Source organism: Lontra canadensis, unplaced genomic scaffold (genome assembly GCF_010015895.1).
Source record: "Lontra canadensis isolate GAN:19392208 unplaced genomic scaffold, GSC_riverotter_1.0 scaffold13, whole genome shotgun sequence".
NCBI classification, from domain to species: domain Eukaryota; kingdom Metazoa; phylum Chordata; class Mammalia; order Carnivora; family Mustelidae; genus Lontra; species Lontra canadensis.
In genome coordinates this window covers 3,612,591-3,639,522 of record NW_022631007.1, presented here as the reverse complement: position 1 = coordinate 3,639,522, position 26,932 = coordinate 3,612,591, and the positions used below count along the sequence as shown (strand labels likewise).

Sequence of the window (26,932 nt, the reverse complement as noted above, 5' to 3'; positions counted from 1 at the left end):
ATACTAGAACTTTCGTCTTGGCTTCCATAGAAGGCAGCTAGATGAGTGCTCTGGGTTCTCTCCCTGTTTCCCCTCTGACTTGCTTATGGAAATCTGAAGGAGTCACTTTGGACATGTAAACAGGCCTGGTGTTAAGAGCATCTGTAAAGAGCTGAGAAGAATCAAAAGCAGCTCCCCCTCCCCCTCCGCCCTCTCGCACAGCTCTGTGCATAATTTGGATTGAATCAGACCCATCGTTTGTGACCTCTGATTACTACCTGCAGAAGGATGCAGCTCTCTACATAGGGAGGAGGGCCAAAGGAGGGTTAATTCTGAAAGAAAGTTTGATTTGTTTGTCAGATTGCTGTGATGTTCTCAACAGAAATTTAGACCAGAAGAAAATGCGTAGTAGTTTTCAGACCCACGTTGGCTGCGTAACCACACTTGAGATTCTGACGTCGTTGTTCTCCCCTGCACAGGTAAAGGGAGAGCGTTGTCCAGGGGCTGGCTCCTTGTCAGCAAGGACGGACTTAGGTGTGAGAGCTGCTGTCTCTCCTGACTGGTAGATTTGTTGCTTTTTAAAATTAAGAGGGTGGCGGGGGGTGCCTGGGTGGCTCAGTCCTTAAGCAGCTGCCTTCAGCTCAGGTCATGATCCCAGGGTCCTGGAATCCAGCCTGAGCCCAGCACTGAGCTCCCTGCTCGGTGGGAAGCCTGCTTCTCCATTTCCCACTCTCCCGGCTTGTGTTCCCTCTTTCGCTGTGTCTCTCTGTCAAATAAATAAATAAAATCTTAAAAAAAAAAAATAAAGAGGGACCCATGGATTCTTTGGGGGAGACAACTTTACATTTCAGGATTTGCAATTGAATGGGATCTTAGTGTCTGGAATCACTGGTTCTCTTCATCTTCTGGGAGCATTTCTAAAAGGGGCTGGGAGTCCATGTCAGGAAGTCCCCCAAATAAACAGGGTCTCCTCACAGCACCTTGTGGGGGGACTAGCAACACCCCAGAGAGGAATAGGATTTGGGAAGCTATCCAGCGTGGAAACTTTCCAGGTGGTGGACTCGTTTGGCTTTTGTGCAGACAGGGCACATCCGGGGCTTATGTGCGTGCGACACGCATTCATCAGAGGGCTGCAGAAAGGAAACCTCTATAATTTCTTACTGGAAGCCAATGTCTGCTTGTGGTCACTGGCCCTGCCAAGCTCTGAACAGTTGCTGAATTTTTGTCTGAAGAAAAGATGGCAAAGGGGAGACTGGGATCTCAGCATCAGGTCGAAAACAGCAGAGAGCCGGGATAAAGAGTCCAGGGGATGTAGGGATGCCAGGGTCTTGGCAGGTCCCCCATCATCCAGGGATTGGGTTCCAGGAAGGAAGCCAGGGTGGAAACTCAACTGGCCTATTTGGGATTCTGCTTCTGGGCTCTTCCAGTTAACTTTCTGGGCCTTGACTTCTCAGTGTCTTCTTGCCTGTGGAAAGTACCAGCTGGTGTGTCTCAGGGCATTCCTGAGCCAAAAGCCAGCTGGTGGCTGGGAAGACCACCTCACCTTGTTTCCTTCAAAGGCTCAGTACGTGGTCAGTGGAGGGTGGGCACTTACAGATCTTCTGCAGGTGGCAGCAAGGACTCATTACCTGGCACACTCTGGTGTCACTCAGTCTCTCCTTTTTCCAGGAAATCGAAACCAAGTCACTCCCCCGGGCTTTTCTTTGTAACGGAGTATTAGCACATACCTTGGGCCGATAAGAAGAGGACCGATTTCCTTACAACATAATACAAATGACGTAGAAAACCAAATTTGGTCTGAGTTTTGTTTGCTGTCTAACTTTATCATTTTATTGAATTATTGTAATTTAATGTTACTGGTTTAAACTAACAATTCTTCCCCTGAAATGAATCCTTTTTATTTTTTTTTAAATTGAGAACCCAAATTAAATTCATTAGGAAAGACAATGACTATCTTTCACATTGAAATTCCTAGTACTTGGAAAATCCTTTTGGAAAAGCTTTAGGAAAAATAGAACTGTCACTCAAACTATAGTTTATAGGAAATGATATTACCAGAACAATTTGGGCTTTTTGCAGGGATGTTTGAAAATCTCCCTACCCCCAGTGCTCCGCCTTTGAAATCCTTTGGAAAATGTTTCTCCCATTTTCCTTTCACAAAGTCCTCTCTGGGCTGACCTTGGGTAAAAAGAGGGAGGTCTGTTTCGTATGTTCCCTGTGTCCCCCACCCCTGTCCTGCTTCCATCTGGCTTACCTTCCTCTTGTGCACCCCCTACTCTACACACACACACATAACATAAGCTTCCACCAAGCTCTTCCTCATTCACAACGAGACTTGACTGGTTACCTCTCCCTGGGATGTTGGCAGTTTCCAAGAGGATGCTGGGAGCTGATAACCTAACATAGTGGAACCAATTCCTAATGGCAGAATTCCAGGTATCTACATAGGAAGGAAACCTTTGAAGGGGGGCAAGGAATAGATTTCAGTTGCCACTCAAAACACACCCCTGTAGATTCTATCATTCATGGTGAATGGCAAGACTAGTTCTGAAATGAGGGAGCTTCTTGCTGGTGAGTATGACCTCCCAGGGCATGGTACACTGGTGAGCTCTCCAGGCGAGGCAGGTCCAGGTGAGGCCAAGAACATTCTCCATCACGGATGGATTTTCCACATTTACCGGGTGCCAGAGAAAAGCCTTGGCTTGTGTTCTTTGGTCTTCTTGGCAAAGAGCAGGGCCAGAAGAACATGAAAGTTCTGGGAGGGCACTGTGGGACCCATCTGGCCTCAGAGCTCAAAACCCTCCCCAAGGAACAGACATCTGATCTGAGCCCTCACACCATTTTTTTGTTTTTAAGATTTATTTATTGGGGCGCCTGGGTGGCTCAGTGGGTTAAACCGCTGCCTTCGGCTCAGGTCATGATCTCAGGGTCCTGGGATCGAGTCCCGCATTGGGCTCTCTACTCAGCAGGGAGCCTGCTTCCCTCTCTCTCTCTGACTGCCTCTCTGTCTACTTATGATCTCTCTCTGTCAAATAAATAAATAAAATCTTTAAAAAAAAAAGATAGATAGATTTATTTATTTATTTATTTATTTCAGAGAGAGAGAGAGAGAAGGGGGATAGGGACAGAGGGAGAGAATTTTCAAGCAGATTCCCTGCCAAGCACAGAGCCTGATGCAGGGCTCGATCCCATGATTCATGAGATCATGACCTCAACCCAAAACCGGATGCTCAACTGACTGAGCCATCCAGGTGCCCTGAGCTCTTACACTTCTCGTGGTATCTGGACTGATGTCAGAGGTTAGAAGAAATGAGGCTCCCCTCCTCAAGGGGACTAGGGCCCAAGGGGCAACCATGATGGATCTGCCGGCTGGAAATCTTCTGGAAAGTGCACTGAAGCCCTTCCAGGAGTCTTCTGGAAGGCCGGTGACTCCTAGACTCTCAGTGCTGGGGTCCTGGAGAGCCTCAGCAACACACTGTTCTGGAGGATGTAAGCCATGAACCTCCCAGTGAAACAGCTGGGATTTATTCCACCCATGATATATGGGGTTCTGAAACAGCCTGTCATGTCTGTGAACTCTTGAATGATCTTGAATTCCAGCTGAGCACCCAAAGTTAGCACTTAGACTTGATCGATGTTTAATAAGTATTAGGTTATGACAGCAGACACAAGCATGTAGAAACAGTCTGCATCTCCCCCTGGTCCCCTCAAGTGGAGGATGAAAGAGGAGTCCTTGTTGGAGGTGAGCTCACCATAGAGGGAATGAACCTTGAGTTCTAGGGATCTTCATCTGTGTGGGCCCTTCCAGACTCTGGAAGGGATCCCACGCATCTTCATGCCATTAGGTTTTTGTGAATGTGATAAAATGAAGATACACTGGTTTTTACTTTTTTTTTTTTTTAAGATTTATTTATTTGACAGAGAGAGAGAGAGAGAGAGAGAGATCACAAGTCAGCAGAGAGCAGGCAGAGGGAGAGGAGGAAGCAGGCTCCCCGCTGAGCAGAGAGCCCAATGCGGGGCTCGATCCCAGGTCTCTGAGACCATGACCTGAGCCGAAGGTGGAGGCTTAACCCACTGAGCCACCCAGGCATGCCTGGTTTTTACATTTTAAGAAGGGCTCCCTAAATTATAAAAACTTTAGGTCCTACAAAACTGCATCTGTCCTTGTCCTTGTTCAGTTTAGGGGAGGAAAGGTAGAGGTGAGGAGAGGTGGTCCCTGTGCATGGTGAAAGACTGGCACAGATGTGTGTGAGAGCAAAATAATAATGATGATCATGATGATATTAATAATAATAATAGTCATCATCATCATCATCATACTCAGTTCCCCTCAACTATGTCTTGGATGTTAGGGTTGCCAGGATGCTTTCTCTTTCTCAAGCCTTACCCTGTTTACTTATGGAGCCAAAGTTGGTCTGACAACCCACAGCTACTGAGAATTTACCTGTGTGGCCCTTAGACTGCATAGGAGTTTTTGTCCTTGCAGGGAACCTCTTAGAAAGATCCTGGACAGATTCCTTACAAGAAGATAAGGAACATCCATCCTCTTATGGGACATAGGCAGGTGGGCAAGAGCCTTCATCTGGACATGGGAATGGGGGGCTGGGCTTTGATTTCCTCAGCTGTAAAAGTTGGGTCAGGCAGGTGGGCAAGAGACATGGGAATGGGGGGTTGGGCTTTGATTTCCTCAGCTGTAAAAGTTGGGTCAGGCAATTTTTAGATGTTTCTTGTAGGTCTCCTGAACCGTGACTATGACCAGGTTGCTTTTCCTCTCTGGGCCTCACTCTCCCTTCTTCTGGGAAACAGAAGCACTAGCGAGGTGAAGGGTATGGTCTCTCTCAGCTCTGGCGGGATGTGGCAGCTACGGTCTTGTTCTATTCTCAGCAGACTCTCGGCTGCCCCAGGCAGTTGTTTGAAGAAACAGTGAGGCCTCCAGGCAGCCAGAGATACAGGGCAAGAACGGAGAGACCTGGGGCCTTTCGATATCTTAGTGGATGAGGAATTCCTACCTGTCTATCTTTGAAAGGAAGGACTTCAGGTGCCGAAACAGCCGAGGCTGAGGACAGAAGTTTGCTGTGTTGTTGGGCAGGAGGACATGGTCTTCTTCCCCACCCACGCTGGGCAATGGATGGTTTCTTGCAGCTCCTGTCAAAACTGTGGCTTCTAGAAGAGTCTGGAAACGGGTATTGTTTAGAGAACTTCCCCTTAAGTTAGAGTTGCTTAAGCAGGACGGTAACATTCCCTCTTTCAAATCATCTGTGTCTGGACATTTTTCCCAGTGATGAGAGAAGACACAGGAGATTTCTGGGAGTCGACCAAGTCAAAGCTGTAAACTGGGCTTGAGGAGAAAGAATCAGAGGATGGTACATTCACTTCATCTGTTTCTGCTCTTGTGTTTTAAATGTAAAGTAACTCCCTCATTCGTAGTTGTCAAAAACTGAATCAGATAAATAAGTTTGCTTGTTTGTTTTTGCCTTGGGTTAAAAGACATGCATAGAGGCTCACGGAAAAAAAAAATCGGATTTAAATCAATTAAAATTTTCCATGAAAAGCAGAGTTTGAGATAAAACTCTAAACAGTAGGTAATTTGAAGTCTGAAAACCTATTGTTTTTGCAAGGACTTTACAATTAAGCATTTCAGAAACTTGAATGTAAGAAATGTTTTTGTTATATTAAAAACAATTCAAGGCAAGATGTCATAGCCTACCAAGAAGAGATTTTAATAATTTTTCTTCTTTACTTTTTTACTCTTTTATTTTTGTGGAAGAAAATTATTTCAAAAGTCAACATCTACATGTTGACTTTTTAGGTATATATTCTGCAAACAGACTATGAATCATTCAAATGCAGCAAACCTTAACTGCAAAGGCCAAATGACAAAATTAACAATGTAAAATGCATTGTGAAAATTTATTTTTGGAAGAATTTTTAGAGCGTATAAAATATCCAAACTGATCTTTGCGTGCATAATTTTTCTTATGTATCCAATAATCTATGGCTCAAGGTTTCTTATAGTTTTCTTTATCTTAAACAAACAGATTTGAGGAAACACATGTGAGCAAATATTGCTACAAAATATCTACTAATCTTTTGACATAGAAGCCGAACATTATAAAATGAGAACATCAGAAAGAGGAACTATACCTCTTTATACATTCAGAATAATAAGTACTACTGTTTACCGTATGAAAGAGTTTGTTTCTATTTTTCTTAGTGATTATCCTATACTCAGATCAAATGTATTGCGATTTTGAACTTTGAATCTCAAATTAAAATTTTTTTTGATAAGAGAGAAAGTTACTACTTGACCTGTAGATTAAAGAAGAAATCTGATCGTAGCTACTTTTAGCCACCACTAGAATTTTTGTCTGTAACTTCATACAAATCAAAACAATTCGAGTTGTCGACTCTCCTTTCTGTGTCCATAAGCAAACCTTCGATTTACACCGCAGCCCAAGTTTATGCTCCCCCGACACATTTGAAGAAGGAGAATTGGTGAGAGTTACGGCATACATTTGTTTAATATAGTTCGAATAGTAAGATAACAACATAACTTTTAGAACGGCAAGCATTTATAATGCTTTGCCAAGTTTGGGGTGGTGAGTAGTACTCGATGTGAGTATTTGATTTCCTCTACGTACTTTTTTTTATGTTTTCTTAGGGAAGTGCTAGTGGAGAGTCGAAGAATTGCCATTCTATTTAACTATATAAAAACATTAAAGCATTTTAGGGAATGCAGAAATACATATGCTTCAGGTTAAAATATTGAGACATCTTGGATATTTTAATAACATTTCCACTATAAAGTAGCAAGAGCAGACTTATTTTTTAAACTTCTTTTATACAGGAGGTTACAGTTGTTGATTAAAGTAATTTGAACACTTTGGAAGAACACTTCAGCTTTCTAGTGGTGAGACATGCACTGTTTTCCCCTCTGCTATTAAAGGAGGTGTTTTTTTATTTATAAGTGGAGCACTATTAGGATTATTTTTTGCAGTTGCTCAGAGGGTTTTAAAGTCAATATGAATACAGATTTATATGCATTAAAGAAATGAAATTAAATGCTAAAGCTAAAACTATTGGATGGCATTCTGTAAAATTTAGAGATACATTCCACTGAAATTATTTTTATTAATGATGTTTTAAGACTTTGTTGTACAGTTCATTTTGGATGTTTGAGATTAAAAAAAAAAAAACAAAAAACTCTAGAATTTGGAGAAAGTGAAAGTGTTGCTGTGTGCAAGGAGAGGGGCCAGCAGAGCAGAACACATTCTAGAGAGTACTAACCCTGAACATTCTTCAAGCACTAAGGACTCTGTATATTTCACTTCTCAGGTTGGTTGCGAAGTTGATTTCTCACGTTAAGATTAAAAAAAGTGTTTTCCCTAGAAAGCAAATAAATGCCAAACTCCAAATTCACCAGCAAAGGCGGAGTACGGTTTAGACTTGCTTTTATTTGAATGATAGGAATTTTCTAATGAAGGGAATGAGTTGACAAACAAGTTTAAGAAATTGTAGCACCTACTTTGTCATACTGTGGTTGAATTTTAATTCTCTCATAGTCCCAAGGACTGCCAGATTACTAAAAAGAACAATGAGTTTCTCAACAGAAAGAAAAAAAAAGAAAGAAAAGAAAGAAAAAGAAATTACCCAGGGATGCTGTAACTTACAAAACAATTGTTCCTGCTAAGCTTTGTGCAGCTTTAAATACAATTGAATATTAATTCTATCAGACCTAGTTGACTTAAAAGCTAGGATGGATCAGGAGCTGATTTTTGGCATTCCTTCATTTTTCCACTCTTTTGTTCACTTGACACACAGCTTTTATACCCGGGCTTTGCGGGAACCACTGGCGTGATCTCTAAACAATCTGTTGGAGGAGGAAAGGGCTCCTCCAACCAGCAGCCAGAGTTTTAATTAAATACTGTTCATCTTGTCTATCTCAAACAGCTGCAGAAATAGCTGTTGGCATAAAGGTATCAATGAACTTATGTTCTCTGGTGTTAATAGTGCAAAGAACCTCCTTGGCGCTTAAAAAGCAAAACAAAACAGAACGCACACATGCAACCCCTCCACCCACAGTCATGTCATTATTATTTTTAAGTTAAGAAGAATCACATCGAAGAAATGGTCTTGTCCTGTGGAGCCAGACTCAGTATCCCGTTGTAAGGCACATGCAGGTTGAAGAAATTATTTTGTTTATTAATTCAGGTTACATGTCCTGCCTGGCTGGCTAGAAGAGAAAGGAAAGAGAGGTGTAACTTTCAGCACACACACTGATTTGTTCTTATTACATAACAAAAGTCTATTTCTTTATCATGTTATCATTCAGTTAATAAAAATTAGCTACAATAACAGCATCAACTTAAAAACCCCTCAAAGTCCAGGGGATTTTCTTTCACAATGAACATGAATACTGTTCAGAAATACAAACAGTCAAAGGATAACTTTAGGTCTGAAAGAGAAACCTGGCAAGGGTAATTGAATAAGCCTGGGTCCCTTGACTGTGTCATGGTGAGGGCAGTCAACATGTCATAATTAGGTTTATTGAGGGCCATTCCAACAATCTGCTTCTATTCTTCCTGCCTTATTGTCCACAGCTAGGCAAATAGCCAAGGGACAAAAGGAATCAAGTGCTGACAAAACATGAAAGAGGAAAAAGATTTAGCTGCTTTTATCAAAGAAACTGAGAAGGACTTTGTGTAAATAAAATAAGTGACTGGCCATCCTGCATTTAGGCAATGCCGTTTTCATTAGAATTAATTCTTGACATATTGGAAGAGTTCCAAGGGAAGGATTTCTACTTCTGACAAGTTTAATTTGTAAATTAAAAACAGTTGGTTAAACATGAGCCTCCATCAACAAAACTTAACCAAAGCCATACATGGCAAAGGCCTAAGCAGGTGAAAAAGAGAATGACTTTGAAAACAGTCTTCCCCCAAAATTATGCAAATTCTTATTACTTCATAACAAATGTTTCCCATTGAAGCCTACAGCAGGATGTCTGCTCCTGGAGGTTTGTTTAGATCGCATTTTCTTCCCCTTTAAGCCTCTGAGGTTGACATAACACTTACTCCGAGTTGGTTCCTGGGAGTAGTGGCGGCAAGAGCGGAAGGGATAGACAGACAGGACTTTTATGTTTTTTAAGAAGTCAAGCGAGTACGACTGCTGTAAGTCGACACATCTCAGGACAGGCTGCTCCGCTTTTTTCTTCATTGAAGGTGAGCGTTTCTTGCAGGCGCGCTTCTGATTCCTAATGGGGAGAAAGCAAAAAGCGTGGACGGTGGAGGGCAGTGGTACCCGTGCTAAATATTCGTGAGATCTCCGGTCCAGGTCGTCCCGCTGGAGGTTCGCACGCCACGCCGGCAGCTCTGTGGTTATGACTTGGTGATAGAGACAAAGTGGAAACCTGCGGTTCGGAGGTCCAGCTGGCCTCTGGACAAGACTTTCATTTAAGTCTAGGGAAGTCCTTTCAGAAAACAGCTGCTTGTGAAGTGGGGACGCTGTTCCTGTTGCATCTTTGCAGATGGTGGCATCATCAGCTTCTGAGAGCTGTCTTTCGGGACGCCCTGGATTTCAGAAGCCCTTTTCCAAGCTGTACCCAGGAAGGTGGCTAGAGGAGAGAATGCTAGCCTGACCGATTTGTCCCTTGGGAATAAAAATTTTGCTTGAGTATCGAATGTCCCTCGGTTCTATTGAGAGTTAACATGGGAAATAAGAAACCTATTACTCAGGCAGCTTCAGGGACCAGGCTGTTCAGATTTAAGAATTTCACATGGTTTTACTTCTCCCGACACCAAGGCATACTGGAGATGTGCATTGCCTTATTCCTAGGCCCTTGAAATTAAAGTGAAAACATTTATTTTCTCATCTCAAAAAAAAAAAAAGTCACTTCATTCCATCAGGTAGCGGGTGTGAGCACGCTTTACGGGGAAAGGCCTGGACAAATGCAAAAATAGAATCATTACCATTGGTATCACTATTGTTGCTCTGTTTGAATGGAGCTCATCCGCAGTTGCATTTGTACAGTGTTACTAGCATCCTGGGAAGCACTGAAATGCATGGTCCAAATGTTTCTCTTGTGGCCCTTTACATTGAATTTGCAGTGTCTTGAAGTTTATTCTACTTGTGGGTTTTGGAAGAAACCAGAGCACCCACTGGACAGCCCCAGTGTCATTCTGCACCAGATGTAGCTGTGATTTTCTGAAAGGCTTTTTGCTCCAGTTTGCTCTCTTAACTAGCGGTGATATCAAGGGAAACTCCCCAGCCACTCTGGGCTGAATTCTTCGGAAGTGGGAGTGATAATATTTGCTCCCCTACCTCAAAGGATTGTGGTGATATATCAGTGGTCCTGAACGTGTTCGAAGTTCTGAAGGATATGGAGCCTTATTTACTTATAATCTGCTCATTGCTTTTGTACTTACTGAAACAAGATTTGGTAGCTGATTGGGTCGCCTTGATGCTTTCTCAGAGTACAGTTTAATAAGAGTTAAGTGGATCTTCCTGTGGTCAGTCCAAAATACACAGAATTCCTTCTGTATCCAGGATAGAAGGGACCTGGTTGCTGAGATCACGTTGCTTTCCTGCAAAGCAGCACCCTGGTGCATATCTGGTGGGTGAGTGGGTTTTGGGGGAAGCTGTTGTTAGGGTTTTGGACTTGGGCAAAATAAGGCTTTTGAGTTCCACATTGTTCTGATGCCTGTTGGCTCATGTCACAAGATTAGAAAGCCCAGCAGGCCAGGAAGGAGTTTCTCTGGAAGGAGCTGGAGATTTATGCAGACTGGCTGACTCTCTGACATTTATTTGCTGCCCTTTTCTCCCTCTGTTCTGGCAACCATGAACCAGATGGACAAGCTCATGGAAAATAAGGCCAGTGAAGAGAAGATGCTTTTGATTTCTTCAAAGATAAGACAGAACTCGCTTTCCTCTCTTTCTTTTTGACCTGGCAGGGGCAATTTTATGTGCACGAATTCAAAATGGGCCCCTTAGCTTTTGGAGACTGTTTGAAACATTTGAACAAGGACCTTCCTTGGTATGTTACTGAGAGTAACATAAACTCTGTTGATCAGGCATCAGCTGAAGGGAGAGACGTCCAGGGGATGGGTCAAATGTTACATCTACCAGAGGCCAACCGTCCACCTTGTAGCTGGGCACCAAGGATGTCGTCTGAGCTTTAGCTAAGATTATAATTCAGTGGGACTGGAATCCTTCCTTAATCATCAGCCTTTCCAAAAGGAGAATGATGAAGAGAGGAAGCATGGCTTACTATTTCACTCTGTAATCATTTATGAGTTGAGCTGTATTTTACCTTCTGTTGACCTCTGGTGCTGTTGGTGTCCTCATTCTGTACTTGCAGCTACAGTGTTACAAGGGGACCATGTGGTGATTTCCCTGGGAGAACTCTGGTTCCGTATATGGACGATTGATAGATAGATGTGTTTTATTATTTAAGACTCACACTAAATTCCCTGTACCGTAAGAGTTCATAAAGCATCAATAATTTAAACACAAATGTTTATATCCGGAGTAATTGTGTCTTGAGCTCTGGGACATTTTTTCTTTTTTTCCAAAAGTTACAGGTTTCAGGTACATTTTAAAGTCATCACAGTTTCCCTTTGTATTACCTGTGGCGCAAAATTTCAGACTGAAAATACTTCATCAGGCATGTTGTTGAGCCCGGCCCTTGGAATTTCAGTGTTGAAATATGGGATTAAAAATGGTGAATGGATTTGCTAATTACATGCAGTTTTTCCTTTTCTTTCTTTCTTTTTTCTTTTCTTTTTTTTTTTTTAAGGAAGGATGGGAGGGGCATGAGCAGCTCACGAATTTAGCCTTATTATTTATTTTATGTGGTCGCTGTTTGTAGACTTCTTCTTCTTCTTCTTCTTTTTTTTTTTTATTTGTTTACTCTTGTTTGTTTGAACTAATCACTACTTAAGGAAAAGACCTCTCCGGACAGCCTCCCCTTCCCCAAGCCTTTAGCCGGGGTGACCATTCAGGCATAAAAACGTGCTTATCTGCAAATGAATGGCAGCTCTTCGCTTCATTAAAGCCCCTTTCTCTTTTGGCACTCGCATTGTGACCCTTTGATATTAATTCAAAGGGCAATTAAAGAATGCGGCCCATCTTTGAAGTAAGGCATTCAGAGCAAGGGTAGGGATGAACCTGGGCCTCTGATGGACTGTGTGTATTCAACAGGCCTTTTCAAGGCAGTTTGAAGTGAGTCAAAGAAAATGGGCAGGAGAAGGTCAAAGAGAAAAAAGAGGCTAAAGAAACAGTCAGTATTTGTTCGGAGTATTAGCCAAGCAAACTGCAAATAGCAACAAAATGAAACAGTTAATAGAGCAGCCAGACAGAGCCATGTCAATCACTTAACTTGGACAGCATTAGGCCCACGGAGGCTCCCTCCGCTGTGTTACCTAATTATCTTGGGAAAGGCAGTAACTGGAAGTAATGGTATTATATTTCTTTCTGCTTACTGCCCAGAAAAGGTGATAAATACTCACTGCTCCATAATTATGCAACATATATACATAAAGGAGGAGGAGGGGGGTGGGAGGGGGCTGGAAGGGGGCGGGGGATGCATTGAAGTCGAGTTCCTAGTAAGAAGTCCAAATATGGCACAAATATGGCATTTTCAAACATTAGCATGCTGGAGAATCACTTAACTTGTTTCAGCTGGAGCTGGCTGAAATATGCAGGATTTCTTCTCTTAACAACCCTTAAAGACAAACATGTTTACCCATCTAGGAAAGTTCCTTTTTAGAGAAAAAAAAAATTCAGCCAACAAAAGCTGTGCTTAAATCATATGAAGGATTTGGCTGACGCCCCATCCTGCCCCCGTGGAGAAGAGGAGATGCAGAGTGAAGCTGGATTGTCTCTGAGCTTTCCCCATTGTGCCTGACTGTTGACACACCCTTGGTGGGGGGTTGGGGGAGCCGTCCTGGTGCCCACATCACCTAGACAGGCCAGGCAAAAGGCAGGGCTGGGGGTCTGATTGGAGGTTGGTCAGTTTCTCTTAGTGTGTTGAGGCGGGATAATTTTAGATTTCACTTTTATTTGTCATTATGAAAAACAAAAACACCTCATTCATTAACCAAGCACTTCTTTGAAAGTGTGAGCAAACTGACTTAAACAAAGATTTCCAGGCTTCTCCAGGAGGAGGGGGGAGGGATAGGTAAGAGATGGGGAATAGCCCAGGCAGCCAGGTAAATGTCTGCAGATGGGTCGAATGGTGTCACTGGGTTGCAAAACACAGAAGTCGGCTTCTAAAGAGACCCCTGAGGACTCTGTTCAGATTATTTGTAACATGGGCTGTTGGAAAATTGTTGTTTGATGTTGCATTCCTGCATCATGGGTTTTGTTTAGAGGGACAGTAATAGATCTGAAGGATCTGTTATGCAGCTTTTTGACATACTGTTCCAGAATGTAGCTATTAATATAAAAAGCTTCTGCTTTGTAAAAAGTCCAATATTGAAATAAGTACTCAATCACTCTGCCTTTTGACACACCAACAAATCATCCCCAAATCAGGATTTTTTAAAAAAACTGTTTAAATTAAAAAAAAATACATATATATATTTTAAAAGATTTTATTTATTTATTTGACAGACAGAGATCACAAGCAGGCAGAGAGGCAGGCAGAGAGAGGAAGGGAAGCAGGCTCCCTGCTGAGCAGAGATCCTGATGCGGGGCTTGATCCCAGGACTCTGGGATCATGACCTGAGTGGAAGACAGAGGCTTTAACCCACTGAGCCACCCAGGTGTCCTTTGAAAAATATTTCTTATTTATTTATTTGCAAGAGAGAAAGCGAGAGACAGAGCATGAGTGGAGGGGGAGGGGCTGAGGCTGAGGGAGACGCAGATTCCCAACTGAGCCCCCGACATGGGGTTCCATCCCAGGACCCCAGGACCATGACCTGAACAGAAGGCAGACACCCAACCCACTGAGCCACCCAGGCACCCCATCCTTTTTAGAAAAAAAATCCTGATTTGGGGGTGATTTGTTACAAAATTAGAAAAACAAATTAAATGTTTAATTTTTGAATCTATGAATAACTTTAGCTCTTCAGTAGAATCTACCTACCTGTGCTCCCTCCAGTCCTGTTTAATGCTACAACAGAAAAATGTTGGAGGGGTTAAGAGGCGTTTCTACCACAGAAACAGTCAACAGAGCCTTAGCTGCTTAGCTAGAAGAAATCTACTACATGAATTTGCAAATTCCCTTAGGTGCCTTGTGAAGAAAGTACTACAAAATGCCCCAAATAATAATAAAGACCTAAGTAAACAATAATTGTAAAATAAGGGAAGCTTAGGCAGTAGAAATCGAATGAATTCGCTATGACGTTTTCATCAGTAGTAACCATGGATACTTTTCTACTTCTAGAAGGAGGGCATTTCTTTTTTCCAAGTAACTTTTTCAAAGGACTCATTTCGAGGCCCTTTTTCAGGGTGACTAAAAATCATAGAATCCGGAAATATTAGGAAATGTCCATGATCCTGGAATATTGAAAACACTGATGCATCTTTCAGATCAAAATAGGTTCTAGTGGGAAGACTGAGAGCTTCTGCTTTCATGGTGCTCTACCCACTTCTGGGTGGTTTTACCCATTTCCACCATGTATCCTTCTAGCCTCTTTTTTCTTTCTCCTTTCCTCACACAAACCCCAATTTTTGTTTCAAGAAGTGATGGCTTGGAAACAGTGAAGATGAAGAGCAATTTATGTTCCCATTTTCCTCCCGTTTTAAATCTGCCCAGGTACCCCAAAGTCAGAATTCTGTGCCACGTCTAGGTGAGACTGTGGCTCTGAAAGTCAAGATGAATTACATCATGGGCTCTGCCTATCCCTTGGTGAGTTTAGATGGAAAGGGCTTACAGAGCAGATACACTGTAACTCCTACTACAAACAGGTTCAAGGCCATGTGCTTTCTTAGCTTTAGGATGCTCCCAACCCACTTCTGTCATTCCAAAGCTGCTTTCTGGAAGTATGTAGGGAATTCCTAGAATCTGTATGATTTCTGGGATCTTATGGTTTTAATGGTTTTCCTAAATTACAATTTACCCTTGAATTGACAACCAACCATTCAGGGCCCAGACAGATAACAACAAAGCAACAATAAGAATGTACTTCCTAGGGGGGCTCTGGTGGTTCTTTCAGTTAAGCTGTTAAAGGTTTGATCCCAGGATCCTGGGATAGAGCCCCCCATTGGGCTCCCTGCTCAGCAGGGGAGTCTATTTTTCCTTCTCCCTCCCCGTGCTCGTGCTCTCTCTCATTTGCTCTCTTTCTCAAATAAATAAATAAAATTGAAAAAAAGAAAAAAATAATGTGCTTCCTACCTTATAGCTAAGGATGCAGTTTAGAGAGACTGAGGAGTGCCTCTTGTAAAGGTAGAGCTGGGCTGAGGATCGGAATTTGTCTGACTTTAGGACTTGTGGTTCCAAGTGCCACTCTATGTAACTGGCTTGTGCCTTCTGGGAAGAGAAGCTGCATTAAGCAAATATTGAGAAGTGGCTCCAGTGCCTCCACAGCAGGGAGGTTTATGAAATGGGACCGATAATAGTGTTTGGCTTATAGAATTATGATTAAAAATTTTATGAGAGAATACACAGAGACACTTTGTGCCCCTCAGTAGGCATCAGATATTATCTTTGCTAATCTTATCTATGGGGTGTGGCTCAGAGGTGGGATTCCCAGGAAGCTAAGTAAGTTTAAAGTTTAGGGCTCTTACGTGTTTGAACCCTGAGAGTGCTGGGAGTTTCCTGGGCTTTGTTAAGTGTTCTAGGAGGGGAAAGGAAACCAGGATGCAGTCACCAATTTTTCTTTTTTTTTAACTTTTTTTTTTTTTTTAAAGATTTTATCCATTTATTTGACACAGAGAGAGAGAGAGAGAGATCACAAGTAGGCAGAGAGGCAGGCAGAGAGAGAGGGAGAAGAAGGCTCCCCACCAAGCAGGGAGCCTGATATGGTATCCGATCCCAGGACTATGAGCTGATGGCAGACACTTAACCAACTGAGCCACCCAGGCGCCCCAATCATGAATTGTTTCCGTGTAAGCATTCCTTGTAAATTTCCTGGACAGATACACACGAAAGGGACCTCCAGTAACTTACCATGTTTTTTTTGTTTCCCATTCTAAGCAAGTATTCTGTATTTGTAAATTTGTAAATACAGGATTCTGTATTTGTAAATCTATTTTATTTTATTTTTTCAAGTTTTTATTTAAATTCCAGTTAGTTAACATATAGTGTAACATTAGTTTCAGATGTAGAGTCTAGTGATCCACCAGTCACCATGATTCACTTACATACAACACTCAGTGCTCATCACAAGTGCCCTCCTTAATGCCCCTCACACATTTAACCCATTCCCCCACCCACCTCGCCTCTGGTAATCCTCAGTTTGGTCTCTATAGTTAAGAATCTTTTTTCTGGTTTGTCTCTCTCCTTTTTATCCCCCCCCCCATCTGTTTTGTTTTGTTTCTTAAATTCCATCTGTTTTGTTTCTTAAATTCCACATATGAGTGAAATTGTATGGTGCTTGTCTTTCTCTGACTTATTTCACTTAGCATAATACTCTCTAGCTCCATCCACGTAATTGCAAATGGCGTATTTCATTCTTTTTTATGGCTGAGTAATATTCCATCACACACACACACACACACACACACACACACCCCGCATCTTCTTTATCCATTCATCAATCAGTGGACATTTGGGCTCCTTCCATAATTTGGCTATTGTTGATAATACTGTTACAAACATTGGATGTTTATCCCTTCAAATCAGGATCTTTGGTATCCTTTGGGTAAATACCTAGTAGTGCAATTGCTGAATCCTGGGGTAGTTCTATTTTTAACTTTTTGAGGAACCTTCATACTGTTCTCCAGGGTGGGTGCACCAATCTGCATTCTCACGAACAGTGTTAAGAGGGCTCCCCTTTCTCCACATCCGTTCCAACATCTGTTGATTCCTGTGTCTGTAAATCTATTTTAAAAAGAGAGCCCCTCAAAACCTAAGTCAATTAGTGGATCCTTCCAGCACCATTGTGTTGGTCCTGCTTTTAAACCCTGGGGAGAGGGGCTCAAACCTGGGTGGCTCCGTCTGTTAAACAACTGCCTTTGGCTCAGGTCGAGCCCTACATTGGGCTCCCTGCTCACGGGAAGCCTGGTTCTCCCTCTTCTCCTCCCTTGTGCACTCTCTCTTGCTTGCTACCTCTCTGTCTCTCAAATAAGTAAGTAAAATCTTAAAAAACGAAAACAAAAACCCTTGGGAGATACCCTCTGTTGACACTGGGGAGCCAGGTTCTGGAAGAAGAAAAAGATGTCTTACTTTTCTGATTGGTTGGCTAAGAGTTTGATTCATTCACAGGCATGAACTGAGAATTCTAGCTGTTCTGTCAGATTTTATGCATATGTGCATGAGCTAAAGACGTCAAAACCATCATCCTGTTCTGGAACTGTTGGAAGTCTGTCTTCCCAAATGTCCTAACTCCTGGTATTCTGAAAGAGAAGAAAAAGCCTTTCTCCACATATGAGGGATCCACACGGGCTAACTTAGAACTACTGGGAAAGCAGAACCTGGAGAATGGGAATTCATTGTAAAGTAAGGACAACAGCCTGTGTGCGTGAGGAGAGACTAGAACTTGTCCAGACACCAATTCGGATTGTTTTATGGGAAACACACAACAATCCACACAAACCAACTACACTTATTGAATGCCTACTCTGTGGTAGTTACTGGAGAGAATAAGCATGAACAAGATATGCCCCCTCTTCTCCAGAAGTCTATCACCTGCGGTGGGGAGGGGAAGATAGTCATATGATTAGATCATGCCAATCACCTGTTGAATTGCTTGGAAAGTCCAGGGTTCTGTGGGAATGCAGGGGAAGAGTGTTGGCCATCCACAGGTTCAGGGATGCTGCATGGAGAAGATATCAGAACTGAATTTTACAAGATGACTAGGAGCTGGCCAGAGCGAAAAGCACAGAGGAGGAAAGGCATTACAGGCAGAGGGAACAACATGGGCAAAGGCACAGAGCAGTTAAACCCATAGTGTAGGTAGGAGCTGGCAAGCGGCTGAAGACAAAATAGTGTCCGGTCACCAGAATTCCTTAGTCTTAAAATGCGAAATAAGCTCCTCTCTTTTTGTCTCTCCCCTGTTAAAAAAAACAACCACATTGTCCAAAGACTAAGTCAGTCACTTTTCCCCACCAGCTTTATTGAGATATAATTGACATATAACATTGTGTAAATTTAAAGTGTGTATTGTGATGATTTGATACACTTATAAATTGCAAAATGATTACCACACTAGCTTAGCTAACACCCGCATCGCATCACATAATTACTATTTCTTTTTTTGTGGTCAGAATATTGATGATCTACTTTCTTAGTAACTGTCAAGGATATAATACAGTATTGTTAACTATGATCACTGTTCTGTACATTAGATTCCAGAACTTATTCATTTTATAATTGGAAGTTTGTACTCTTTGACCAGTATCTCCCCATTCCCCTCACCCTCCAGCCCCTGGTAACCATCATTTTGTTCTCTGTTTCTAAGAGTTTGGCCTTTTTAGGTTCTACATTAAAGTGAGATCACGGGCACTTGGGTGGCTCAGTGGGTTGAACCTCTGCCTTCAGCTCAGGTCCTGATCTCAGAGTCCTGGGTTCAAGTCCCATGTTGGGTTCTCTGCTTGGCAGAGAGCCTGCTTCCCCCTCTCTCTCTGCCTGCCTCTCTTCCTGCTTGTGATCTCTCTCTCTGTGTGTCAAATAAATAAATAGAATCTTTAAAGGGAGATCGTACAAATTTTTATTTTTGTCTACTTAGCTCACTGAGCATAATGCCTTCAAGGTCTATCCACATTGCTCCAATAGGTAGGTCAGTTTTAACTTTGGTTATTAAGCGTTGTTTGAAAAGAAAATGAATTTCATAAGTTGAGGTTTTTTTTCTTTTCTTTGAATTGGACAACAAATTCTCCAATTACGAGTGCCCATTTTGCTGGAGCATTTTCAGGAAGAATAAAGCGTAACATACAGAAATGGGAAATCTTCTAGAATGTAACAAACTTAGGCCGACTCTTCTTTTATACTTTGTTCAAGGAGGTAATCAGAGCCTGGCGTAACAAACCCATTAATTTTTTATAGTCTCCTTTTTTGTGTGACTTTAAATTTATTTTTTGAAATTATCATATATTAAAACAGACTTCTTTGGATTTCTTGTAATTGTGAAATTCAAATAACATGGAACAATTCAGTAACATTTAGTACATTCATGAGGTAGTGGAACCACCAGCTGTGTCTACTCCTAAAGCATTTGCATCACTCCCAAAGGAAACCCTGCACCCTTAAAGAAATGTAAAAGGAATAGGACCATATCCTCTAGCAACTATGACTATGTTCCGTCTCTATGGTCTTAACTATTCTGATTATTTTATATAAATGGAATCATATGATATATGACCTTCTGTGTTTGCCTAACTTAGCATGTTTTAGAGGTTCATTCATATTGTGACATATATCCATACTCCATTCCTCTCTGTGGCTGAATAATTGGTGGACATCTGAGCCTTTTGGCTATTATGAGTAGTGCTGCTATGAACGCGTGTGTATGTGTATTTGCTCTTTTTTGGAATTTTAACACACATATAAATTCATGTAACTGCCATCCCAGTCAGGACAGGGAATGGTTTTGTTGCCCCCCAAGCTCCCCCTGCTATCCCTTTCAAATCACACCCTCCTCCGACCCCTAACTCCTGGAAACCACTGTTCTGTTCTCTATCAATGTTGTTTTTGCTTTTAAGAATATCCTATAAATTGAACCATTCGGTATGTAACTTCTTGAGATTGGCTTTTTTGACTTAGTAGAATTATTTTGAGATTCACCCAAGTCATTGCATGTGTCAGCATTTCATTCCTTTTTAATGCTGACTAATATTCTATTGAATGGATGTGTCATAGTTTGTTTATCAATCATACCTATTGGGGAACATTCGGGTTACTTCCAGATTTTGTTCATTATGAACAGAACTGCTATATACATTTGTGTAAAGGTGTTGTGTGAACACAGGTATCATTTCTCTTGAGTAAATGCCTAGAAGTGGAATTGAGTTGCCAGGTCATATGTTAAGTGCATGTTTTAACTTTATAAGAAACTGACACACTGTTTTCCACGATGGCTGTGTTCTGCAATACATGAGCATTCTAGTTGCTCCGTATTCATGCCAGCCCTTGGTATTGTCAGTATTTTAAAATTTTAGCTTTTCTAATGAATATGCAGTAAAACCTAATTTTTTTTTTTTTTTTTTTGAGAGCGCATGAGTGGAGAATGGGGAGGGGCAGAGGAAGAGAGAGAGAAGGAATCTGAAGCAGGTTCTCTGCTGAGCACAGAGTCCAATGTGGGGCTCTATCTCACTACCCAGAGATCATGACCTGAGCCGAAATTAAGAGTCAGACACTTAACCGACTGAGCCACCCAGGAGCCCTGAATCATGTTTTTTTTTTTTTTTTAAACTATACTTTAACTTTTTTTTGTTTTTTTTAAAGATTTTATTTATTTATTTGACAGACAGAGATCACAAGCAGGCAGAGAGGCAGGCAGAGAGAGAGAGGAGGAAGCAGGCTCCCCGCTGAGCAGAGATCCCAACTCGGGGCTCGATCCCAGAACCCTGGGATCATGACCCGAGCTGAAGGCAGAGGCCTTAACCCACTGAGCCACCCAGGAGGCCCCCTGAATCATGGTTTTAATTCACGTTTTACTAATGCCTAATGATCTTGAACATCTTTCATGTGCTTATTTGCCATGCATATAGCCTCTTTGGTGTCTGCTCTACTTTTTTGCTCATTTTAAAATTATTATTATGTTTCTTATTGTTAAGTTCTGAGAGTTCTTTTTTATATTCCGGATACAAGTCCTTTGTCAAACATGTGATATGATAATATTTTCTCTCTGTCTCTAGCTTGTTTTTAAAATTCTTCTAATAGTGTCATTTGTAGCACAAAATCTTTTGCTTTCAGTGTAGTTCAGTTTGAATTTTTAATTTTATGCTTGTGCTTTTTAGCAGCACATCTAAGAACTTTTTGCCTAGACTCTGGTCATGAAAATTTTCTCATATAAAATACAGATTTTACATTTAGGCCTATGATCCATTTTCCATCAATTCTTGCATGTAGTTTTATATTTAGGGCAAGGTTTGTTTATTTATTTTTTGCATCTGCATGTCCAATTGTTCCAACACCATTTGTTGAAAAGACTGTCCTTTCTTCACTGAATTGCATTTTTCCTTTGTCAAAATCAACTGGCCATATTTGCATGGGTCTGTTTCTGTACTTTATTATGTACCATTGATTTATGTGCCTATCCCTTTACTAGTACCCCAGTGCCTTGATCACTGTAGTTTTGCAGTAGTTCTTCAGATCCAGTAATGGGATTCCTCAAACATTTTCTTCTTTTTCAAAAAAATTTTTTAACTATTCTGTTGCTTTTCCATATACAGTTGTCTGTATTTACAATTCCTTTGGGGAAAAATGTATTTATTGAAAGCTATTTTGTTGTGCTTTTGAAGAGTTTTGGAAATCAGAGAGTGATAAATGGATCTACTTCTATTACATGTAAAATTAATAAAGTTATCTACCAAATTGGGGATGTCGTTCTATTACCAATTCTTCCTCTGTGTAAGTGTGCTCAGTGTTAGTGTTTGGCCGTAAGTCAGAGAAGCTGAGGAAAGTCATGTCTACACCAGAGATGAACTTTGAATCACCACGTTTCACCTGCTTCCTGCATTTGTCATGCAACCCTTAAAACCAGTCTCAGAGAACAAGGAAGGCATTTTGATGTATGTTCGAGAAAAACAGGTCTATCTGCCCTTGGCTTTAAAAAAATCATTCATTAAATATATATGGTTTTAAGTCTTTGGGTCCTTTCAAAAACATTTGCAAATGTGCAATATTGTGGGGTTTCCAGGTCAATGTTCTGGCTCATGAATTAAAAGCTAAAATATCAGGAACTCAGAGCAGGAAGAGGGTAGGAAATTTTGCTATTTTCTCTTGCTTTGAATGAAGAAAGAAAACTACCCTTGCTCGCTTCAGAAGGGGATGATGAGAAAGATGTTATAATCTTCTTGGTATCTTTTCCTCTGAGTCTAGAATTTCATTGCCAAGTTCCAATGAACTTTGAATGCCCTGTCCTCATGTTTTATAGAAACTGACACGTGTGCTGAGTTTTTAGCATGTCTTTTCCTACCCATTTTCTAACACTGAGAATAGAATTAACATTCATTTTTTATTTTTTTTAAAGATTTTATTTATTTATTCATGAGAGATAGAGAGAGGGAGGCAGAGGGAGAAGCAGGCTCCCTGTTGAGCAGGGAGCCCAGTGTGGGACTTGATCCCAGGACCTGAGATCACAACCTGAGCCCAAGGCAGAGGCTTAACCCACTGAGCTACCCAGACGCCCCTAGAATTGACTTTTAACACTTACCGATGAGTCAACACATGAATCTCAAACATAACTGAAGATTCAACATGTGAATCTCAAATTGGCAGAGCTTGCCTATAAAACTCCCCGGTTTTCAAGAGAGGTTGTTAAAACCAGTCATCCTGGACATCTTGGCAGCTTCTTCTCTGCGTACTAGATCTGCCAGAATCGTTCAGTTTGTTGATCTAATTTTGGAAAATTTGGAGTAGATAAGTCTGCTTAATTCAGGTGACTCCTTACAAACTGTATATTGAGATGAATATCCAATGTTCCAGTTTATCGGTTAAGTAATAGTAGGAGTTTTGCATTGAGACTGACCCTGTTCGTGGCTACTTGAGTTCAATTTCATCATTAATACAGAGTTTAGGTGGCTCTATGTACTTCTTCAATGGTCCTAAGAAAAGTATGACTCTCAAGTTTTATGTGGTCAGAAATACTTTGTTCCTCAACTAAGACCTTATGGTGTTAAAATATAGCCACATGTAAATGAAAAGTGCCTATTTGATTTCTTAAAGAGAAACTTAGGAATGTAGCTCAGTAAAACTATCACAATCCAGCAATGGTAATTCCAATGCTTTATTTTTCCATCGTTCTCTTACATGTAGTGTTTATGGGCCACATCAGTGTTGCACTGGGCTGCAGAAGGGCAGTGTTCTCCTGTCTCAGAGATCAACGAGGCTCTGAGAACTTCAGTGACTGATCCAAAGCCACTGCTGCTAGGAAGTAGCAGAATCAGGATGAGAACCGCATTCCTGAGGCCAATGTGAAATGGCATTTTATTCTTAGATAAAAGAAATGTCTATTGAATATCTGTGAGAATGATGACTCCAAAGTACTGAACTACTGTAATTTATATATTTCATATATTATTTTTATGAAATAAAATATTTATTCATATAAAAATTCATATAATATAATTCATAATATAATATATTACATAATATATTATATGAATATATATAAATATATTCATATATTCATATATTGATGTATTCATATATATCAATATATCAATATATTCATATCATATATCAATATATATCCATATATTATAAATATTCATATAATATATAAAATTCATATAATATATTCATCTATGAATATATGAATATATTAAATAATAAATATTCCACATGCTATATGAAAAAATATTTCATATGTCATATACTTAAATATGGGCACTTGCATTTTTTTTTCTCAAAACACAATCAGTGTTATTTCCCAGCATAATTTCTGTGTTTGGGCTAGTAGTTATAAACCTCTTTTATTTTGATGTTCTTAATAGATGTTGATTGGTATCATGCTATGCCTAGTCTTTATATTTGATATATCATATAGTACCTGCAAAGTGCTTGTTTGCTTTGTATAATCTTTTGGTCTTACCTTTTGATCTAGATACAAAACAGGCAGAAGCAATGTGATTCCTGTCTTTAATGTAACATGATTCCAGAAATTCCAAATTCCATGTCAGAATGCAGCCAGAAGTAGGGAATGGGTCTATTCAACAATGATGTTTTGTTGGATAAGTTGTGTTGGTTGCTTCCAAGTGTGCATGTGTGTGTGTGCACGCACGCATGTGCATGTTCAGCTAGAAGCAGTAAGAACAGGTTTTTCCTTTCCAATAAATCATGCTTGGAAACTAAATCTTAGCTGCTGTAGATAAAGTAAAATATAGAATAAATTTAGTTCATGAAAATTTAAAATTTGAGATGAATTTTTTAAAGGAAGCTATAGAAGTACAATTCCGCGGGAAAAAGTTGCCTGATCCAGTTTTCTTGTCGAGGTCGTTTTACCCGCTCACTTCACACTATGCCTCAGGGGTTGAGATTTTTATAGTGTGTGTTAAATCAGCGCTGTGCAGTCTATCCCAGATTTGACCCAGGAGAATAAGACTCAGAAAAAAAAAAAAAAATCTCAGCGTTACCAGTAAGAGAAATTTTTTTTTTAAGAACTGAGTTTCAGATCCACATGTTAGGAAGATAGAGTCAGTAACCCAATACAACTTAGAATGAAACAAATTCTCCCTCTGCCCCAAATACTCTCACATTGCAAACAATATACAAGGTTTAGGAATCAAGTCTAAAGGTTAAAGGTTCTTGCTGGCAAGCCGAAGAGGGAGGAAAGAGGTATATTGAAGCATGTCAGTTTCCAGATTCTGGGGTCAAGCTGTCCTTGAGGGGAACAAGGCATCTTCAGAAAAATGTGATTATCAAACAAGAGGTCAAAGTTTATCTCTGGGTCAATGAAAAGGGGTGGGGGAGGGCCATCCTTCACACTCTGAATATAAGCTTTGTATTTAGATAAATTAGTGGCAAGGTACTCAGTGTTTCTTTTAAATTACCCTCTACGGTTTATCAGAGATTATTTAATAATGGGATAAAAATTGTTCTCACTTATGATTAACATGGGGTAATAATAATAATAAAATAAAGCTTCACATACATTATGTAGTTCAGTCGTCAAAACAATGTTGTGAGGTAAATATGCCCATTTTGCCGATGAGATACTTGAGGCTTAAGACACATGAGCATCTCTTCTAAAGTTGTAAATAGCAAGGGACAGATAATTGCACTTTCTTCCATCACTGTAGTTCCTCCAAAAAAAAAAAAAGGATGGTGGGGTTGTCAATTAGTTCTAATTTGACTGAACATAAAGTATAAATGTGCTCCAGAGCATTCCAGAAAACCAAATCGGTATTAGGATGGAAAGGAGTCTCTCAAATATTCTTCTTCCTTGAAGCCGTCCTTTTTTCTCCTCTTTCCCCCCAGAAGGGTCTGTGGTTGGTCGGGTCCCGTGACAAAGCTCCTCTGTTCCCCGCCTGGGTTCCCATAGCCGGTTGGGGTGGGAACGCTTGGAGCGGTCAGGCCCAGGCCTGCAGCGGCAGGCGGCGCCGGCGGCCACGACGGGGCCGCGAGCCTCCCAGCCCCGGTCGCCCCGACTTTGCGGGGCGCTCAGAGGTGAAGGGCCCCGGAGTCACCACGACTCCCCATTGTTTCTTGGGAAAATACAGCCGGGGGATTTCTGCATCTGTGGCCCGCAGTGTGCATGCTTCTAGGCCTTCTGACCGAGGAATCCAGGCAGGTAGTTTATTTGATGAGGTTTTCTACCCCAAAATGAAGGATGATTTTGGAACAATGTCTGGAAAACAGGCAGTTTCTCAGGGGAGAGCTTTGAGAACAGGCGTCTCCATAATTAGCGTGATAAAATCTCAAATAATGATTTAAAAATTCACAAGCTACGCAGGTTTTCATTTTTCTGGTGGCTGGTGGGGGAGGGTGGGCTGCGAAAGAGTTGTTCTTGGCTTCTACTAATGTTTAAAACACAAAAGTGTATTATTAATGGGCCCTTTAAGTTTGGCTGCATGAGTTAAAAGCGAAGGAAAATGAAATCCATCTTGAATTAACATGATGTGCAAACTCCAAGAGTAGGACAAAGAGGGTGAAGAATGAGAAATCCTGAAGGTCGAAACATGCTGAGCAATTTACTGAACAAATATTGCATCCCTGTTGGGAGAAGGCTCTCGGAGACATTTAAGTAAGGGTAGACAGTTTAAACTGAGTATCTTTGTGGATGCTCACCCCCACCCCTCCGATGATGATTGTACTGTTTCCCTCATCAAAAAACAGCCTGCGGCCTGTTCCTCTTGTGTGTGCCCCTTCTGTGAATATTTTCCAGATTTTACCAGCGTATTATCCAGCATGTTATAACTATTACTAGTTATACTTACTGTCTCCGACTTGCCTTATTAAACAAAACTATCTCACAACCACAGGGTCCACTCCAATGATGCTGGGTGGGCGGAAGTTTAGAGTTTGGTGTTTTGCACACCCGCCCCTCCCCACAGGCGTGCTTTCAGAGGGAGAGTCTGCCTAGGGACAGTGTAAAATTTCAAAATGGAGAGCCAGTCCGTCAAATTCAATGACTGCTCTCTGAGACGGAGTCAGGTTACTTTCCCCAAAAACAAGTTGTGTAGCCGAAGCATCCCATTAAAAGTTCTGTATTTGTATGCCCTTTCAGATTTTTAGGGGGAGGAAATTGAAAAGATTGCCCATTTAAACGCCACAGTTACATATCGTATTTTATGTTGTATTTTTGAGAAATGGAGACTTCCAGGCTACTAGGAAAGAACAGTTAATTCCTTGCAGTAGAGAAATCAAAGAGCAGTTTCCGAGTCTCCCGGGCTGAGCCTGGAGGAGGTTAGGGGGTCTTTGTGCCTGGGGGATTGTCTCGGTGGGAGTGGAGAGGGGAGCGGGAGGGATCAGGAAGTGCCTTCCCCGGTGTGAGCCGAGGGATCAAGGAGGGACCGCAGGGGGCTCTAGAGGGAGGCGTGGCATTAGCAGCCCAGAGGAGGTCCGGCAGGATCAAGGAATCTTCCAGGGGATGGTGAGCAAAGTCCTTGGGCTGGTTGGAGAGAAGAATGGTTTTCTGTGAGCACAAGAAGTCCTTCATGAAAACTCTGAAAACACTTAGGAGGATGC

The 26,932-nt window shown here is 41.3% G+C and overlaps 1 protein-coding gene across 2 annotated transcripts in view; it reads left to right on the top strand.

Annotated features, from left to right (window-relative positions):
* The window catches only part of PAX3 (paired box 3), a 97,078-nt gene that overhangs the window by 16,933 nt on the left and 53,213 nt on the right, over positions 1–26,932 (top strand). The window lies entirely within an intron of this gene.